We start from the raw sequence: 20,406 nt of genomic DNA, 5'->3' as shown, positions 1-20,406 counted from the left end.
AGAAAAAACAAGGTAATTTTTCAATTAGTTAGGAGATGAATATTAGTGATACTTTGATGGCTGTGAGAAACTTATGGGGCCTCACTGGTGGCGCAAGGGGTTAAGTCTCAGCACTATGAAGCTATCCGCTGCCACTGCAGCATGAGTTCAATCCCCAGCCAGGGAGGTGACCCACACAGCGCAGCAGACCTCTCTTGTCTCACCTGCTGCTCCCCTCAGCAGTGTATTTCAGTCAGTCCGCCTGTTCTGCTCCCCACTCTGTATCTGGTGAATCCTCTCATCCCCCACACCTCTTGCCTACATCCAAGCTCTTGTATGCATAAATAAATCTTTAGAGCCTCCCTGGTGGCATAAGGAGTTAAGATGCAGCACTGTGAAGCTATCCACACCCACTGCAGCACGAGTTAGATCCCTGGCTAGGGAGATGACCCACATGGTGCAGCAGACCTCTTCTGTCTCACCCCACTGCTTCCCTCAGCGGTATATTTCAGTCAGTCTGCCTGTTCTGTTCCCCACTCTGTCTCTAGTGAATCCTCTCACCACCCACACTTCTGGCCCATACCCCAATTCTTGTATGCATAAATAAGTAAAAAAATAAATAAATATTAAAAAATAAATCTTTAAAAAAAACTTTCCTACATGATTTATATTTAAAATACAAGACCAGAGAACTTTTTAGGTCATCTAAAGAGGCAAGAAAACTAAAATATTTTTAGAAACTCAGTGTCAGCTGTGAAATATTGGGTAGAGCATTTCCTTCCAAGTAATAAATGTTTTAGTCAGATAATAGTGTATAGCCTTTTCATTAAATCTAGATTTAGGTTAAAATTATAGCTTGTCTTGTTTTAATAATTGTGAAGTTCGCCCTCAACATAGGATCACTGTCTTACTTACCTCTCCCAGGCTTTCTGTATACCACTAATATTATCTGTCCTTCTCCTTGAACTCCACTCTCTACCACTAGGACCTCAGAATCCTAAAGAGGTAACCAGGTATAATGCAGAAATTTAGAATCATGAATGTATGGAGTCCTTTCTATCACTTAATATATCATCTTAGATAATGGTAAATAGCTAACATTGAGTGCTTACCGGCACCAGGCATAACACTGGGCACTTTATGGTGTAATATCGTTATATATTACATGTGTCATTTATATATATGTTTATATAAAATATATTGTAAATATGTATATTTTATATATAGTATGCTTACAATGACCACCCTATAAGGCAAATACTATTAATATAATTTACAGATAAGATTGAATATTAGGAGAGGTAAAGCCTTAGCAGTGAGAGTTGAACTCTGATATAAAGGTAGGTTGCATGACACTAAAACCCCTGTAGCTAGTCATACTTTGCCACCACTACTTCATTGCTTTGTACCTATTGATAAGGTGCTTATAATTTAATAATTTATTTTAAGTAATGTATCTCTAATGCACAGAGTTGATGTGAGGATAAAGTGATAATGCACTTTGAATATTTGCACATAGTAGATACTCATACACATATTCTGTTTCTTCCCCCTTTCACCTTCCATTACACTGCAGAGAAAATGGAACCTCTTCTCACTATCTGCAGACCTCCCTCAGAATTGAGGTTCTAATGTTATACTCTAATGCTTTTGTTTTCATCTTAGTACCTGTAACTTACTTAGAAATTTCATTTCTTTAGAATTCTTGAAGTACCTTTGGCAGTGACTTCAATTAACTGTACTTTTTCTTATCAATTACTGTTATCACAGCTCTATATGAGTGTCGCAACCCATATACCTCATGTGATTAATGGTCTGTGTGAACATACTATTTGTTTGCTTTCAGAATGACAATGTCAAGTTCTTAAAAATTGCTCACAGACGTGCAGCCAGGTTACAGTTACAATGTGATATTTACATTTGCTTACTTTAATCAAGTCACTTCTAGTAATCTGACCACTTTATCAGTGGCAGGAATGGTTTTAATTGATAAGTTATGCAGTGACAAACAAATGCAAGTGGGATTTACATCTTGCATTTGGATTCTTTATATGATTATAGGATTCTAATAAGACCATTCTCTGTGTATCTGAATAATTGTAAAACCAGTAAGATGTACAAATGGAATGTAGCATGGAAACAGCCCTGAATGAACCCTGAATGAGCTTAGATAGAAAGCTATCTAAGTAGCTTTCTAAACATAGGTTTATATATAGGTTTATCTGTCTGGGCCTAAAAAGATGAAATTAGTTGACCTCTAGGATTTCTATCTCAAAAAAAGTCATACTAAAATGCCTTGTGTTTTTACAGCTACCTCTTCAACAAACTTTATCATCAACTAGGTTATCACCACCTAGATATTACCCAAAATCAACTATTAAATGGAACTTATCTTGCCCCTCTAACGTGTTCCTTTACTTTGTCCTGTGTCTGTCACTTATAATAGAAACCCAGTAATCACCTCTAATTCTACCCTCACCCCCTATATCTCATCACACCAAGTTCTATGTTCTCCCATTTCCTTAGTTTTTTCCTAATCTTTTTTTCCTGCAATTTAACCACCATTGCCCTATTTGTTTATAATTTTTAAAGATTTATTTATTTATGCATACAAGAACTGGGGTACAGAGCAGGTTAGGTGCGGGGAGGGGGTGGTGAGAGGATTCACCAAAAAACAGTTGGGAACAGAACAGGCAGACTGACTGAAATACACTGCTGAGGGGAGCAGTGGATGAGACAGGAGAGGTCTGCTGTGCCATGTGGGTAGCTCCCTAGGAGGCAGGGGATGAAACTTGTGCTGCAGAGACAGCGGATAGCTTCACAGTGCTGTGCTTAACCCCTTGCACCACCAGGGATGCCCACCATTGCCCTGTTTAGACTCTTGTGATCTTTAACTTTGTTTACTATGATGGCCTAACTATGAGTTTTACATATAACTAAAATTGAAGTTTAGGCTTTAATCTAGACCATATACAACAGGAACCATACAGTTCCTTGACCTGGTCAGACTTCCCTATTATTACCATTTTGACAGACATAACCTAAAAAAAGAAGTCCAAAGATTTTAATTATTTTTTAAATTATAAAAGTTGAAAATAATTGAGACACTCCCAAAATGAGTACTGATAAGCAAATGACATTAAGTATACAGTGTGTGCCAGAATATCCGGTAGACAGCAGATATTCAATAAATACTTCATGAGTGACCAAATGACTGAAGCATGAATAGATAACAAGGATGTGGATTAAATCACACAGTGGACATATGTCTATGAAATAATGTTAGGTGGGAAAACAGGCACCACTCTATAAGAATGTCCCCACATTAAGATGAATCCGGATGTTACAGATTACTGCCTGTCTCTAAGTATTCAAAAATAAAAACATCACATCAGTCATATCACCGGTATGTCTTGAAATTAAATGCTATCTACCCCTTAGGTCACTGGGTGTGGCTAAAATATTTCATTAGCCAGAGTCCCTGACTCTGGCGCTTTTGATTTTTATATCTCTGATCTTGACCTCTCAGACTTCCAAGTGGCTGAAACCTCAGCTTCTTTTGGGCCCACCTAGAAAGCTGACATATCCTTGTAAGTAAGCAGTGTATTCTCTTATAAGAGGGTGTGGGCTGAATCTTACTGCACAGACTTCACCAGCGTGGACATAGGGAAAACGCCTCTCTGAATCTGTCAGGGAAAATTACTAAACTCTACTAAGCTATGCAAACCACTACTTAAAGCCAACAATCTAAAAAAGTTAATCAAAAGTTGGGCCTCCCTGGTGGCGCAAGGGGATAAGCACCGCACTCTGAAGCAATCCACAGCCTCTGCAGCATGAGTTTGATCCCCAGCTGACCAGAGAGCAACCCACATGGCACAGCAGACCTCTCCTGTCTTGCCCGCTGCTCCAGTGTATTTCGTTCAGTCTGCCTGTTATGTTCCCCACTCTGTCTCTGGTGAATCCTCTCATGCTCCCCACCTCTGGCCTGTACCCCAGCTCTTGTATGCATAAATAAATCTTTAAAAAAAAAAAGTTACAGTTTTTCCTAAGGGTAAATATTGCTATGATAGACTGGTAGGGTTACCAAATCTGCTTTTCCACATATAAAATAGAAACTGTTATCTTTACGCTTCCTGTCTTAAACGATTACTGAAATGCAATGCAATGTAATCTGTAAAGGTACGTACAAATGGGCAACAGTAGTTATTAATAGTCTTGTCATAGTGATCTTCATCCTCAGAACAAACACCATGAGGTTAAATGGTATGAACTCACTTCTTTCATTGGCTTTTAAATAACAGCATTTTCATGTGATCTAATAGTTTGTGGGATACTTGGCTTTTCTAGTTACTTCCTGCCTCCTTATGGGCCATATCATTGCCCTTTTTTTTGTTGTTGTTTGTTTACAATGACCAATACATTTCACCAAGGGGATTTCCAGCAGTGCCTTACTACTTGCATCTGGAAAATAACAAAAAATGAGAAAATGATTAAATGAGAAAATTCATGCATATACAAGATATTAAGTAAAAGTTAATCTTAACAGTTCCCTATTCCTCATTTTTCCATATTCACAGGAGGTTGGCACAGAGCTATCAGTTATCTGTTTCCTTGTGTCCCAGAAAATCTGAGTTAATAGCTACTTGCCAGGGATTTTGGTGTGTAAGAAATGTTCATCTGTCAAACTGCATGTCAAAAATCTTTTAACTAAGTGACCATTTAAAGTATCAAACATTCTTTGGAATTGCTTTAGTTCATAATCTGTCAAGTTTTTCTGGAATGCTACAAGTCTTACCACTTTTCACATCATTCAGGAAGTTACTCATTTAGCCCAGATTTCCAATAAACTCATACATATAGACTGTGTCATACTCCCTTGGAAATGTCATCACCTTTTTAATAACTGCATTTTGCAAAAGGTAAAAATAAGAGTGAACAAAAACATAATTACCAGCCCTCCACACTCCTGGATTTCTATTCAGTTTTCCTGTTTAACATTTTTTCTCCTTCTTGAGGATTTCAGATTTTGCATTAGTATAATACTTTTGTTAATTGAGTTCTCATACTTTGTACAAAGACTGCTCTTGTCCCAGCATGTATGTGATGAACTAGACAGACAAAAATCTTTGTACTCATGAGGTTAGATTTGTAACAATCACGATCTCTTCAGAGTGAATGAGTGCTATGAAAGACATGCATAGGCTAATGGGATAGGTAGTGGCTGGCAGAGGGATGGTAACTAAGAAAGTGAGCAGGCAAGTAAAGCAGTCGACAAGACTGGGGTTTTTGAAGAACAGAGTCAGTGGGATTTTTCTCTTTGTTTTTGAAACAGGGGTAAAGTGGTAGAAGATGCAGTAGGAGAGGTAGATGGGACAGAAAAATTATTCTCTGAGTTCTAGTTTCTAGCGCCCCTGAAGGGTTGGATTCTGTATCTTTTTTTTTCTAAAGATTTATTTATTTGTTCATATAAGAGCTGGGGCACAGGCCAGAGATGCAGAGGGTGAGAGGACTCACCAGAGACAGAGTGGGGAACAGAACAGGCAGACTGACTGAAACACACTGCTGAGGGGAGCAGCAGGCGAGACGGGAGAGGTCTGCCTCACCATGTGGGTTGTTCCCTGGCAGGCCGGGGATCGAACTCATGCTGCAGAGGCTGCGGATTGCTTCATAGTGCAGTGCTTAACCCCTTGCGCCACCAGGGAGGTCTGGATTCTGTATCTTTTAAACCCAGAAATGTGCTATCCAAAGTAAGCTGTCACTGCCATTGACCATCTCTATTGCATAAAACTTGGCTGCCTTGCCCTACTGGCTTGAATTTGCCCCTGGCTAAAATTTTCAGTTTTTGATTCTCCACTAAGTGATGGCCCTTTTTAACTTAAAAATTGTTACTGAATGATACCTGCTCACTGAAAATAGAAAATAAAGGAAGACAAAGAATGTCTGCAATCTTATCACCCAGAGATAAATACTAGTCAGTGTTTTGGGATTTTTCACTTTAGATTTGTATTCATTTATATACAAATTTTAGTCAAAATATTAATGTGATCTTTTTATGCAACAATAGAAACTTCTATATCAACAAATCAGTGTCTGCTTCTGCATTTAGTTTGTCATGCTGATGACATGCTACAATTGATTCACCCCATTGACTGGTTTAAGGACTAATAAAATGATTATGGCAATCACCGCAGTCAATACATGTTGGGCATGTTAGTATTTCACACATATCATTTTTAGGGTAAAGAATGTTAAGAGAGTTGCCTAATACCACAAAGATAATAAGTAACAGGGTGCTGACGCAGAAATGACATTTGCTGAGCATATAATGTGGGGTGAGCACTCTGCTAGTCTCAGCAAGGAGATAACCTTGCTATTTCCCTTCAGCTTCACAGAGTGAAAGATAGGTATCTGAATGTCGACTCCCACCATGGTTGCACAGAATGTGTACAGCAACCAGTGAGCTAATAGGAAGTGGGAAATGAATTTTGACAGCCAGAATTGACAACCATTATTCCTTTGCCTTAGGCCGGTCCAATCGCGTGCCTTGGTGCCTTCCAAGATGCCCATCTCCCTCCCGAGCCCCTCTCCTCTTACTCTGAGGTTCAGTTTCTTCATCTATAAAATGGATATATTATTTTTTTTATTCCTGTTAAATACAAAGAAAGTTACCCTAAGTGTCTAAGTTTCCAGGAATAAGGAAGGCTCCCCACCAGTGCCTTTTGAAAAAGTGGGAGAGGAATCATCAGAATTTGAGGAAGAAGAGAACCAGCTAGAATCTGGTTTTTCCTTAAGGTTATCTTTTTTTAAGATTTATTTATTTTATACAAGAACCGGGGTACAGGCCAGATGCACGGGAGGGTGAGAGGACTCACCAGAGACAGAGTGGGGAACAGAACAGGCAGACTGATGAAATACACTGCTGAGGGGAGCAGCGGGCGTGGCAGGAGAGGTCTGCTGTGCCATGTGGGTTTCTCCACAGCCAGCAGGGATCAAATCGGCTCTGCAGAGGCTGCAGACAGCTTCACAGCGCAGCACTCAACCGCCTGCGCCACCAGGAGAGGCCCCCCTCAAGGTTATTGAAGGAAATATCAAGGTAAAAGAGGGATGGAATGGGAGTTCTCCAGCAACCTCATTCAAGTGTGGACCAATCACCGGTTGTGCGACAAGTCAAGATTCCTTTAAAACCCTGCTAGTTTCCTGGGAGAGCTGCTCTCAGTTGACAATGAACTTTGATTGATTTGCGCAAAAGGCAAGGCAGTTAGCCAGTAACAAGAATCATCAGACAATTAGGAAGAAGCTTGGAGGCAGAAACAAGCACAGTACCTCATATCTGGGCATCTGAGCTGTGTGTTTGCACCCTGATGGTAACTTGTTGACAGCAAATTGCAAAGAGACTAAGCAAGAATGGTCTTCCCATGGCATCCAGGACCTTAGTAAAAACAAAGAGAATAAACTATGCAACCAAAGAGGCTTCTTTCCCTTTTGTCCAAAGAGCACTGGGAAAGCCACATGGCTGTGGCTCTGGGTTCTAGCAGGTCTTTCACCACTCACTCACGGAGAGTGAAATAACAGCATTTGCTCGCCTTCCTCCCAGGACTGTTCTAAATTGAGTCAAGAATTAAAAACTCTGTCCAAATGCTTCCATTAACTCACTGTGTAGTAATAATAATGATGATAATTCACGAGTGAACAACACTTTATAGTTTACAGTGCAGTTTTTTTTTTATTTTTTATTTTTTTTAAAGATTTATTTATTTATTTGTTTGTTTTTTAGAATTTATTTATTTATACAAGAACAGGGGTGCAGGCCAGATTCTCGGGAAGGTAAGAGGATTCACCAGAGACAGAGCAGGGAACAGAACAGGAAGACTGACTGAAATACGCTGCTGAGGGGAGCAGTGGGCGAGACAGAAGAGATCTGCTTCGCCATGTGGGATTCTCGCCGGCTGGCCGGGATCGAACCTGCGCTGCAGAAGCTGCGGACAGCTTCACAGTGCAGTGCTCAACCGCCTGCGCCACCAGGGAGGCCCCTACAGTGCAGTTTTAGACCCATTTTCTATTTGATCCTCATAGTAAGTCAGTTATGGCTTTATTATTTCACAAATGGGAAAACTGAGCTCAAAGAGGTGAAGTAATTGGCTAAGATTACTCAACAAGTAAATGATGAGGCCAGAAATTGAAGTCTTACCTCTAACTTAGTGCCTGCCTTCTCTCTATTACATACTGTTATTGTTACTTTTGTTTGTTTGTTTGTTTGTTTGTTTTTTAAAGATTTATACAAGAACTGGGGTAGAGGCCAGAGGTGCAGGAGGGTGAGAGAATTCACCAGAGAAAGAGCAGGGAGCAGAACAGGCAGAAGGACTGAAGTACACTGCAGAGGGGAGCAGCGGGTGAGACAAGAGAGGTCTGCCTCACCATATGGGAATCTCCCTGGCCGGCCAGGAATTGAACCGGTGCTGCAGAGGCTGTGGACAGCTTCACAGCACTGTGCTCAACCCGCTGCGCCACCGGGGAGGCCCTGTTACTGTTACTTTTACTGTTGGGACAGCCCCTCCTCTACTATGAAACAAGCAAACATGCAAAAATCTTTTCTATAAACTTTGAGTTAATGGCAGATTTCTTTCTTCACTTCTTGCTTAACAGAAATTTGGTTTTCCCTCAAGGCCACACCTCTCTGTATTCTCTTTCAGTCTCTTGATTACTCTACTTGTCATTGGGTCTTCTATCAGCAGTCCCATTACTTCTGACTGACACTATGCTACCACTGTGCTTCTATTGACTGCATCCAACTGAACCCATCAAACTTTCCATCCTGGGACTCTGACTCTTGGAAGAGTGATCCAAAGTGAATGGAGTGATGGAAGGGCCTGTTTTTTTGAGGGCCAGTCATCTTCCATGCTGTCTTTGTTAATAGTCATCTTTTGACCACCTCAGCCAGGTCCTAAAGGTTATGGTACCTGGCTTAGTCTTCACTTCAAGTCCTCCCATCGCCCAGATGACTTCACTGGGCCCATATGACTTCACATCCAAGCCTCTTTGTTCCTTGATGTTGGCAACAGTCATGACCATCTCACAGCCACAATTATAATCTCTACTTTCTTGCGATGTGGGACCACTGTACTATAGACGGAGATCTGAAGGTCTGCTATACTAAATCTCTCACTGCCTCCTCTTGGTTCCCTGTCTCTCTCACTCTTCACACCCACCACACCTGCTACTTGACACTCTGGGTACCACCAAGACTTTGGTCTCACTGTTTTCTCCCAAGTCTATCACTTTCCTTAATATTTCCCTTCCCTATTCTGGCTGAAACTTAGAGTGCAGCAGGAAAACTAACTTACCCCTCTTTCTGCCACACCCTTTCTGAAAAGTCTAAACCTTTTTATCATTACAACCAACTGCTTTCTCACCGTTATATTCAGGCTGCTGAAAACAACCATAGCTCTAAAGCAATTCTGTGATCTCCAACCTCAACTGAAGTCTCATAGATATTTCAACCTTGGTTATCTCTTCATGACAGGTATGAATTAATTAACAAAGCTGGTGAATCTATTCATTCATTTGACAAATATTTATCATCTGGTATATGCCAAGCAATGCACTACATGTTAAACACATGACAGTAGACAAAAACAAACACAGTACCTGCTTTCATAGAATGTTACAGTCTAGTGGAGGAAAGAGGCATTGCCATCTTCATACACACACATAATTACAGTTGTAAGGAATGTGCAAGGGGCCTCCCCTGGTGGTGCAGGCGATTGCGCACCCTACTGTGAAGCTGTCTATAGCCTCTGCAGTGTTGGTTCAATCCCGGCCAGCCAGTGAAGGTCCCACATGGCACAGCAGACCTCTCCTGTCTCACCCACTGTTTCCCTCAGCAGTGTATTTCAGTCATTCCACCTGTTCTGTTCCCCACTCTGTCTCTGGTGAATCCTCTCACCCTCCCGCGCATCTGGCCTCTACCCCGGATCTTGTATAAATAAATAAATAAATCTAAAAAAAAAAAAGAATGTGCAAAGGAAAAAAAAACCTGAGTATTATAAGAGCATACAATAGGAAAACCCATCCTGGTCTGAAAGGTCAGGGAACCGTCCTCCCGAAAAAGAGACATTTAATTTGAGACCCAATGGAAGGCTTGAACTAGCAAAGTGAAAGGAGTAGTGAAGTGAAAACACTCTTCAGGGGAAGGGAAGAATATCTGTGAAGACTGTGAAGGAGGAAAATAAGAAGGTGCCTTGTATGAATGTATGTGAGGGCAAAGTTGGAAAAGTTAATGAGAGCCAGATCTTTCGTTGATTTTAAGAATTTTGAACTGTGGTAGAGTTTTATGCAAAGGATGGCTTCATCTGATTTACCCTGTCTTTTAATAAAGGCCAACCTGCTTATAATATGTTAAAAGGCTTGATGGAGATAAGTGAACCACATAGGAAGCTACTGTAATTGTCCACTTATGGGACTAATGGCTTAGTGGAGAGAGTCTTTTTTTTTTTTAAAGATTTTTATTTATTTATGCAAGAACCAGGGTACAGGCCAGATGTGTGGGAGGGTGAGAGGATTCACCAGAGACAGAGCGGGGAACAGAACAGGCAGACTGACGAAATACACTGCTGAGGGGAGCAGCGGGTGAGACAGGAGAGGTCTGCGCGCCATGTGGAACCCTCGCCAGCCGGCTGGGATTGAACTGGCGCTGCAGAGGCTGTGGACAGCTTCACAGCACGGCGCTCAACCACCTCTGCCACCAGGGAAGGCCCTTAGTGGAGAGTCTTGACAACTGTTTCCAAATTCCTAAATGCCAGCAACCTGCTTCTGATTCCTCCTATGACCACCACCACTACCACTACCAACATCACCACTTTTGGCAATTCATTTGCTTCCTACATCTAAACTAAAAATATCAGGTGTGAACTTCCTCAATTTCCTGCTTCTACACCCACAAATTGAACTAACTGTACTTCCTGCCTGCCAATCTCAGAGAAAAAGGATTAGTTCTCCTTTGTAAGGTTCATTGTACCCCATCTCCTTTCTCTAGGCCCAGTACCACACTCAATTGTGTGTTCATTCCCTTTCCTCAACTCAAATTCAACCTTGAATCAGGAAAGCACCTCCTGCCATACTAGCTACTATCTTATCTCTCTTCTTCCATTTATAACAAGTATTAATTGTCTACTCTTCCTATATTAAAGAAAGTGGTGCTCACCAAATATTCTAGGTAATCCCCATATTTTCCAGCTCATTGAAAGTTAAGCAGGATGACCAGTATTTCACTCTGGACCAAAGCATAGAATAATTGGCAAGTGACCTGTGATGATTTCTTCAATTACTGAACCAATTTTGGAGGGGGTTTCATCTCCTGGAAGTTGCAACACCAAGATGATGGAGCCTCCTTCACTTTTAACTCCTTTAAAAAAAAAAGGATTTATTTATGCATACAGGAACTGGGGTGCAGGCCAGAGGTGCAGGGGCAGAGGGGTGAGAGGATTCACCAGAGACAGAGCGGGGAGCAGAACAGGCAGACTGAAGAAATACACTGCTGAGGGGAGCAGCCTGGGAGACACGAGAGTTCTGCTTTGCCATGTGGGTCACCTCCCTGGCCGGGGATCGAACTCTGCTGTAGTGGCTGTGGATAACTTCACAGTGCTGTGTCTTAACCCCTTGTGCCACCAGGGAGGCCCCACTCTTAACTCTTAAGTGACTGTATAGAGCAGCATCCCCCTGAGGCCCAAATAGAGTATATAAAAGAAACAAATTTTTGTTGATATAGTCACTGAAATTTGTAGTAACAAATATCTAATACATTTACTGTCCCTACTTCCTCATGGTGCTTGTACTTTTTAAAAAGAGAATTATAGGGCCTCCCTGGTGCTGCAAGGGATTAAACACAGCACTATGAAGCTATCGCAGCCCCTGCAGCATGAGTTCAATCCCTGGCCGGCCAGGGAGCAACCCACATAGCGATCTCTCCTGTCTCGCCCACTCCCCTCAACAGTGTTTCAGGCAGTCTGCCTGTTCTGTCCCCAACTCTGTCTCCAATGAATCTTCTAACCCCTGCACCTCTGGCCTGTACCCCAGCCCTTGTATTCATAAATAAATCAATCTTTAAAAAATAAATAGAGAATTATATTATTTCAGGTATACCTTTTAGCTCTCAGATGCCTCCTCTCCATTACTAAGCAAATGCCACTGTTACAGGGCAGGGAGAGGGGCACTCCAGACCCCGCAAACTGCCTGCTCTAAACGGGTTCTGCCATCCGCCGCATCAACACAAAACATATGAGACTTTAATGGGAAGGAACTTTAACACAATTAGGAAACAATGCAGTGAAGGCAAAAAATATAGTTTCTAAATTAAGTACCCAAAGTTACCCGTCCCCCCATCCAAATGGGATTGGCCCAGAGCAAGGCCCCAAAGCCTACCCCAAGTCTAAAGCATCTTCCGGGGGGACCCACCGGAAAGAATCAGAAACAAGCAGACAAGTCTGGAGGGAAAGGAGCAAAATCAAAATCAAGACAAAACCCACCATTGTCACCTCCTCATGGGTCTCTCACCCACATCTGTGCCACCCAGTCCACGACCAAAAGGCAAGCACAGTTTCTTCACATGTCTCTCGGCCGTGCGCCTCCTCCAGGGCTCTTTCTGGCACTCCATCCTGCTTCCTTCCTTCCTCAGTCTCCTCTGCAGCTTCTTCTCTGCTCAGCTCCACCCTCCCTTGGGTGGGGCAGGAAACCTGGAAACTCCCCCTTTCCTGGGGACCACCATATTACACCATCACCGACAACAGATATTAAAAAGGAGGAAGAGGGCCTCTCCAGTGGCGCAGCGGTTGAGCGCTGGGTTGCGAAGCCTCCCGCGGCCTCTGCGGCGCTGGTTCGATCCCCGGCTGCTCCCCGGCCACCAGAGGAGGGTCCCACATGGTGCGCAGACCTCTCCTGCCGCCCGCTGCTCCCCTCAGCGGTGTACTTCGGTCCTTCTGCCTGCTCTGCTCCCCGCTCTGGCTCTGGTGAATTCTCTCACCCTCCCGCGCTTCTGACTGTACCCAGTGCATAAACAAACAAACAAACAAATAAATAAATAAAACATGCCTCTATAAAAAAAAATAAAAAGGAGGAAGAAACTGGAAATCCTCATCTATTGCTTGTGGGAATGTAAAATGGTGATGCTGCTGCCGCTGCTGCTTTGGAGAACAGTCTGGCAGTTCCACAAGAGATTAAACATAGAATTACTCAATGAAACAGCAATTCTAATCCTAGGTATAAACCCAAGAGACTGGGCCTCCCCAGTGGCGCAGTGGTTGAGCGCTGGGCTGCAAAGTTGTCCGCAGCGCTGGTTCGATCCCTGGCCACCGGCTAGGTCCCACATGGCATGCAGACCTCTCCTGCCACGCCCGCTGCTCCCTCAGCAGTGTGTTTTGTCAGTCTTCCTGCTCTGTTCCTGACTGGTGAATTCTCTCATCCTCCCGCTCTTCTGACTGTACCCAGTGCTTGTATAAATAAATCTTAAAAAAATAAATAAATAAACCCAAGAGACATAAAAATACATCCACACATGGGCCTCCCTGGTGGCACAGCAGTTGAGTGCTGGGTTGCGAAGCTGCCTGCGGCCTCTGCAGCGCCGGTTCGATCCCCAGCTGCTCCCCGGTCACCAGAGGAGGGTCCCACATGGCGCGCAGACCTCTCCTGCCGCCCGCTGCTCCCCTCAGCAGTGCACTTCGGTCCTTCTGCCTGCTCTGCTCCCTGCTCTGGCTCTGGTGAATTCTCTCACCCTCCTGCGCTTCTGACTGTACCCAGTGCTTGTATAAATAAATAAATAAATAAAAAGATAATTATTAAAAAAAAAACCACACATCCACACAAAAACGTGTACATGAATGCTCACAGCATCTCTAGTCATAGGAGTCAACCTAAATGTCCATCAACATGGATAAGCAAATACTGTATATCTATGCAATGGAATATTATATAGCCATAAAAAGAAATGGAGTCCTGATACATAGCGCAACTTGGATGAACCTTGAGAACATTACAATAACTGATAGGGGGTCTCCCTGATGGCTTAGGGGCTAAGTATCAGCACTGTCACTGCTATGGCCTGAGTATGATTGTAGCCAGGGAGCTACCCACATATGGCACAGCAGACCTCTCATGTCTCACTGGTTGCTCCCTTTAGCAGTGTATTTCAGTAGATCCACTTTTTTTGCTCCTCTCTCTGGTGAATTCTCTCACTGCCCATCCTTCTGGCCTACACCTCAGTACTTCTATGCCAAAAAAATTATAACTTGATTAAACTATGAAAATATAGTATCTAATTAAAAAATAATAAGTTAGTCCCAATGACCACATTTGTATGATTCCATTCTGTGACAGATCCAGAATAGGGACATCTGTAGAAACAAAAAGTAGATTAATGGTTGCAGAGAGCTAATTGTAGAGAGGGGTTGGGGAAATAGGAAGGAACTGCTGATAAGTACATGATTTCTTTTGGGATGAAGAAAAATGTTCTAAAATTGTGATGATGGTTGCATAATTCTCAATATACTAAAATCCATTAAATTATACAATTTAAATAGGTGAATTGTATGGTATTTGAATTGTATTTCAGTAAAGCTATTTTAATTTTAAAATGTTAATGGTATTCTTTTGACGAAGTTTGGAAATGGATAGCAGCATCAGCAGGGCAAAGGGGAGAAGAGTTCTTAGGAAGTTAATACACAATTTTGGTTAAAGCAAAAGTAAAAGTGTAAATGTAAGGAATTTATAGGATTCTAAATTCACAGAATTCAGTGATTTACTGATTAACCAAGGATTGATGGACACAGAATGAGGGAAGTTCTAGGATTTTTGAGAGAGTTAAGGAGCCTCTTTCTAGAGCTGCTGTTAATAAATAGAACTCAACTCTAGTGACTCCTAGTTTCTATTCCAAGTGTCAGATTGCCAGGAGAGAGGATTACATTGTCTTGGCTTGGGTTAGGTTTCTGCTGGATCAATGAGCTTACCCTGAGGGAACAGGATCAAATAGCAAGGACCTGATTGCAGGAGGCTTTTGTTTGTGTAGGTGATTCATTTGCACAATAAGAAGACAATGAGGGTAAGTGGGGCAGATAAAGAGACACAATCAGTATTTACTACAATCAAGTTTTAAAAAGCAAGGTCCAGAACAATTTGTCTAGGAAGATCATCTTTTTAATTAAAAACTTATATCATGAGAACATGAAAACAGAGGCCAGGTGAACAAAAGCTTTCAGGTAGAGGATAGATTAAAATGTACAACTATATTTTTTCTCCCTCTTGCAAACCCATTAAGCCACTGTAAAGGGGTTTAAAGAAACAGATTCACAAGGATTGGGGGAAAGGAAAGAAGACTGTAACCATAACATTTTGGAATCTGGAAAGCAGATGGAGTGATGGTAATGGCAGATCTAAGGAACTAAATCTTACGCATTAAGAGAGGAAAGCAGAGAACCAACCTTATCAACACTACAGAAACCTCAGCTCAGGAACTAAGGACAAACAAGGTGGGAACAAAATTTAGGAAAATCAATTGGACACTGCTTAAGAAGCACATTTTTTGACAGTCTCCTCCATATTGTATTTTTCAGTGACTACTCTTACTCCACTCTAGCAAAAGACTAAGGTTTATTCTCTAGAAACAATTTTTTTAAAGGAGTCCCTGGATTAAGGAGTACATGAAACAGTTGTAGACTACTGAATATATGTCCACTAAAGACTGAATACCTTCATTTTCTTCTACCTTTTGATGGAAGACAAGAATAGAAAAAAAAACTAAACAAGGAGGCGCCACAAGACCAGAAACCTGGCTCACACGTGGAGTTGGGGGCAGAAGAGATTAGCATAACCGGCCACACAGTTGCCCAAAAAAAGTATGGTCCACACTAGTATCCCCAGGTGTGTGGTCTAAAGATATGGAGATTGAGCCCAACAGACCCCAAAGGTAAAGATATGGAGATTGAGCCCATTGTAGAATCTCCGGTTCCTTTCAAATTCTACATAGTTATCCAAAATTAGAAACTGACTGACAGCTCACAAGGAGTGAGCCCCTCCCATACAGAGGAAGACTATATCTGGGCAGTCACTGCACTGGCTGGAGCAGCACGCCCACTGCCCACCTGTGACTATGCAGGTGCCTCTTTTCACCAACTCTCTCTGCAGGGCAGCAGCCTCTTGCCTGCCCATGAACTGTCAAGGCCGCCTGCCTGCAACCACGCTGGCCTCTCTTAGCAAACCTGTCCCTTCCGGGGCAGCTCTTCCTGCCTGCTGTGTCTATGCAAGTGTCCTTTATTCATCTGTCCCTTTCCCTATACAAGCACAACAATGTGACCAACGAATACTAACTCAACGAATACTAACTCATAATATAATTTTATTGGGATAGAGGAACGAATGAGGGGTATAAGAGAGCTAAACCTGATCTCCAGCAGAAAGAAATCACTATACTATGTCTAAATATATTATTTAAGAAAAAAACAAACAGAAATATTTAAATGCCAAAAGAAATAGCTAAGATTCTAAAATGGTCACCTCAGGGAAGAGCACTTGGCAGAATGTGGAAGGGAGTGGCATAGCAAGGGATTCTGGTTTTACCTCAGGTGTCTCTGAAAAGAGGAATTGGCAGGAAGAAAGTTTGTATTTACCACATTGGTTTCTCTGTGTTCAAATATTTTACAATAAACATGTATTACTTTTATAATTACAGTAAAAAAATAATAAACCCAACAGCTGTTCCTATTTTCTACCTTCTTGGAAATTTCATTTCCATATTGAGGGGGTAACAGGGTGGTCCCCAGGGAAGGGGGAGGTTCCAGGTTTCCTGCACCACCCAAGGAAAGGCGGAGCTCAACAGGGAGTAGGGGAGGCTGGAGAGGATACTGGGACAAGGAAGAGGATGAAGAGCAAGGAGACGTACAAGAGGCACATGGAGCAGAGACATGTGTGAAAAAGCTGTGCTGGCTTCTTGGCCTTGGAGTTGTACATGGAAGAAGACACTTGAAACAGACATGGGTGGGAGATCCATGGGGAAGTTAACAATGGCAGCTTTTATCTTGGTTTTGCTTTTTTTCTTCCAGACTTGCCTGGTGGTTTCTGACCCTTTTCCATGGTTCCCCACCAGAAGGTGCCTTAGACTTGTAGCAAACTTTTGGGCCTTACTGGTCCTGCTTTGGGCCAACCCTGTCTGGCTGGGCATCTTCCCACGAGGGGACGGGGAACTTTGGGGGCTTGATTTGAAAACTACATTCTTTCCCTTCTCTCCATTACACACTAATTGTACTAAAGTTCCTTTCCATTGACGGTCTTACTCACTAGAGTATGTTTTGTCTTGATGTGGCAGATGGCAGAACCTATTTAAAACAGGCAGGTTTGGGGGTTCCAGGGTGCCCCTCACCCTACCCTGCAACAATTGAAAACCTTAAAAATGTTCTCTCCTTCACCAGAGCCAAGCCCTATCTGTGGGTTTATCTCCTTTATACCTGAGTGACACTGGGGCAATGACTGCGGGTGACACACTATGGGTTTCTCTTCTTAATCAAGAGCCCATCTCAGTTTTTGACGTGCTCCTATCTTCATGCTATCGCCAAAGGGCAGGAAGCTCTGGCTCCCTCAGCCAAGCCACTAACTACTCTGCACACCGAAGAGCTCCTATCAGATCACATCCTGCTTGACAATATATTCCTCTATTTTGAAGTTCTTTCTTCCAGCTCTCACCTATTCCCATTAGACCATCTTTTCATCTGTTATCCCCCAGCTCCTCAGATAGTCTGGTGGGGCATAATATCTTAGATATAGCTATTTAAGTTTTTGTTTGGGTCACACAAGAGAAACAAGAGAAACACCCTGACATTAACTTGGTATTCACAGTATATGTTTCAAAGTACATACTGGGAGCCTTCCTGGTGGCACAAGGGTTAAGACCCAATCTATGAAGCTAGCCACAGCCACTGCAGCATGAGTTCGATTCCTGGCCAGCCAGGGAGTAACCCACATGGCACAGAAGACCTCTCCTGACTCGCCCGCTGCTCCCCTCAGCAGTGTACTTCAGTCAGTCTGCCTGTTCTGTTCCCCACTCTGCCTCTGGTGAATCCTCTCACCGCCCCCTTCGCCCTCCCTCCCCGCTGTGTCTCTGGCCTGTACCCCAACTCTTGTATGCATAAATAAGTAAATCTTTAAAAAAAATAAAATAAAAGCATATACTGTGGGAATAAAAGCATATACTGTGGGAGGTGGGACCACAAACCTGTCCAGCCTTTACTCGGACAAAGACATTATTTTTATTGGCTAGATCAGGAAACAAATCTGCCATCTGTCATGGAGGAAGACACTTTCTTCACCTTCTAAGTCTGTTTGCTATACAGATACCCTTAAAAGGATAGTGGAACAAAGTTGATAAAGGATGTTGCAGAAATGCAATTCTCCATTGCAGTCTCCCACTACTGACCCATAAAAACTGTGAGATAATAAATGTTCATTGTTTTAAAACATTAAGCTTTGAGTAATTTGTTACACAGTAATAGATAATTAATATACCGGATTGTTTTTATTTCTAGTGCTCTTTTTTTTTAAAGATTTATTTATTTCTGCATACAAGAACTGGGGTACAGGCCAGAGTTGTGGGGGGTGAGAAGATTCATCAGAAACAGAGTGGGGAACAGAACAGGCAGATTGACTGAAATACACTGCTGAGGGGAGCAGTGGGCAAGTCAGGAGAGGTCTGCTGTACCATGTGGGTAGCTCACTGGCCAGGCATTGAACTTGTGCTGGAGTGGCTGCAGATAGTCTCATAGGTTGTGTCTTCAACCTCTTGTGCCACCAGGGAGGCCCTCTAGTGCTCTTTATTCCCTTGTGTAGATTTGGATTTCTATGTGGTATGATTTCCTTTATCCTGAAGTACTTCCTTTAATCTTTTAGTGCTGGTTTGCTGGTAATCACTTTTTAGTGGCTTTTTTGAATGTCTAAATGTTTATATTTCCTCTGTTTTGTTTTTTTTTTAAACAGCTTCATTGAGATATATTTTCAATACTACAAAATTGATCTACTTCCACACCACAAATTCATGAATAAATCAGTGATTTGGTAAATTGATATGGTTGTGCAAGCATCACCATAATCTAGTTTCAGAACATTTCAGCCACTCCAAAAGCTTCCATGATGTCCATTTAACAGTTAATCTCCACCCAAATCCTAGACCTAAGCAACCACTTCATCTTCTTTCTGTCTAAATTTGCTTTTTCTAGGTATTTCACATAAATAGAAATATATATGTTATTTTGTTTTTGACTTCTTTCACTTAGCATGTTTTTGAGACTCATCTATATTGTAGTACGTTCCAGTAGTTTATTGCTCTTAAATGCCGAACGATATTTCTCTTTTTTTAAAGATTTATTTTATTTTATTTATGCATGCAAAAGCTGGGGTGTAGGCCAGCAGTGCAGGGTGGGGGGCGGTGAGAGGATTCACCAGAGACAGAGTGGGGAGCAGAACAGGCAGGTCCACTGAAATACACTACTGAGGGGAGTAGCGGGTGAGACAGGAGAGGTCTGCTGCGCCATGTGGGTCAGCTTTCTGTCCGGGGATAGAACTTATGCTGCAGTGGCTTTTGATAGCTTCATAGTGTTGAGATTTAACCCCTTGCATCACCAGGGAGGCCCACTGAATGATATTTCTTTATATAGACATACCATATCTGTGTATTCATCATTTGATGAACATTTAGATAGTCTCCAGTTTGGGGCTATTACAAATAATACTGCTGTGAACATTTGCATACATACCATTGTGTGGACAAGGCTTTTCATTTATCTTGGGTAGATTCACAGGAATAGAATTTTTATAATGTACAATGAGTTTTTCTTAACTTTTAAGAAACTGACAAACTTTTTCTCAAAGTGGTTGTATTCTTTTACATGTCCGCCAGCAATGCATGAGGGTTCTAATTTTTGCACATGCTCACAAAACATTTGACATTGTATAACATTTTTATTATTGTATTTATTAATAATACAATACTGGTATTTTACTGGTATACAATGGCATCTTATTGTGGCTTTAATTTGCATGGCATTGGCAAATGATACTGAACATCTTCTCATGTGCTCTTCAGCCATTTGTTAATCTTTGGCAAAATGTCCTTGAAATTTTTTGTTCATTTAAAAATTGTGCTATTTCCCCTTTATTTATTGAATTATAAGAACTCTTCTTATATTCTGGATACAAGTCCTTTATGTAAATATGTAAATATTTTATCCCAGCCTATAGTTTATCTATTCATTTTCTTTTTTTCTTTCTTTTTTTAATTATTTTTTTTTAAGATTTTATTTTATTTACACAAACACTGGGTACAGTTAGAAGCGCCGGAGGGTGAGAGAATTCACCAGAGGCAGAGGGAGACGAAGTACACTGCTGAGGGGAGCAGCGGGC

The sequence above is a fragment of the Talpa occidentalis genome, unplaced genomic scaffold, assembly GCF_014898055.3.
Source record: "Talpa occidentalis isolate TD23 unplaced genomic scaffold, MPIMG_talOcc4v2.1 talOcc4.3, whole genome shotgun sequence".
NCBI classification, from domain to species: domain Eukaryota; kingdom Metazoa; phylum Chordata; class Mammalia; order Eulipotyphla; family Talpidae; genus Talpa; species Talpa occidentalis.
Note: the sequence above shows the minus strand (reverse complement) of the source record.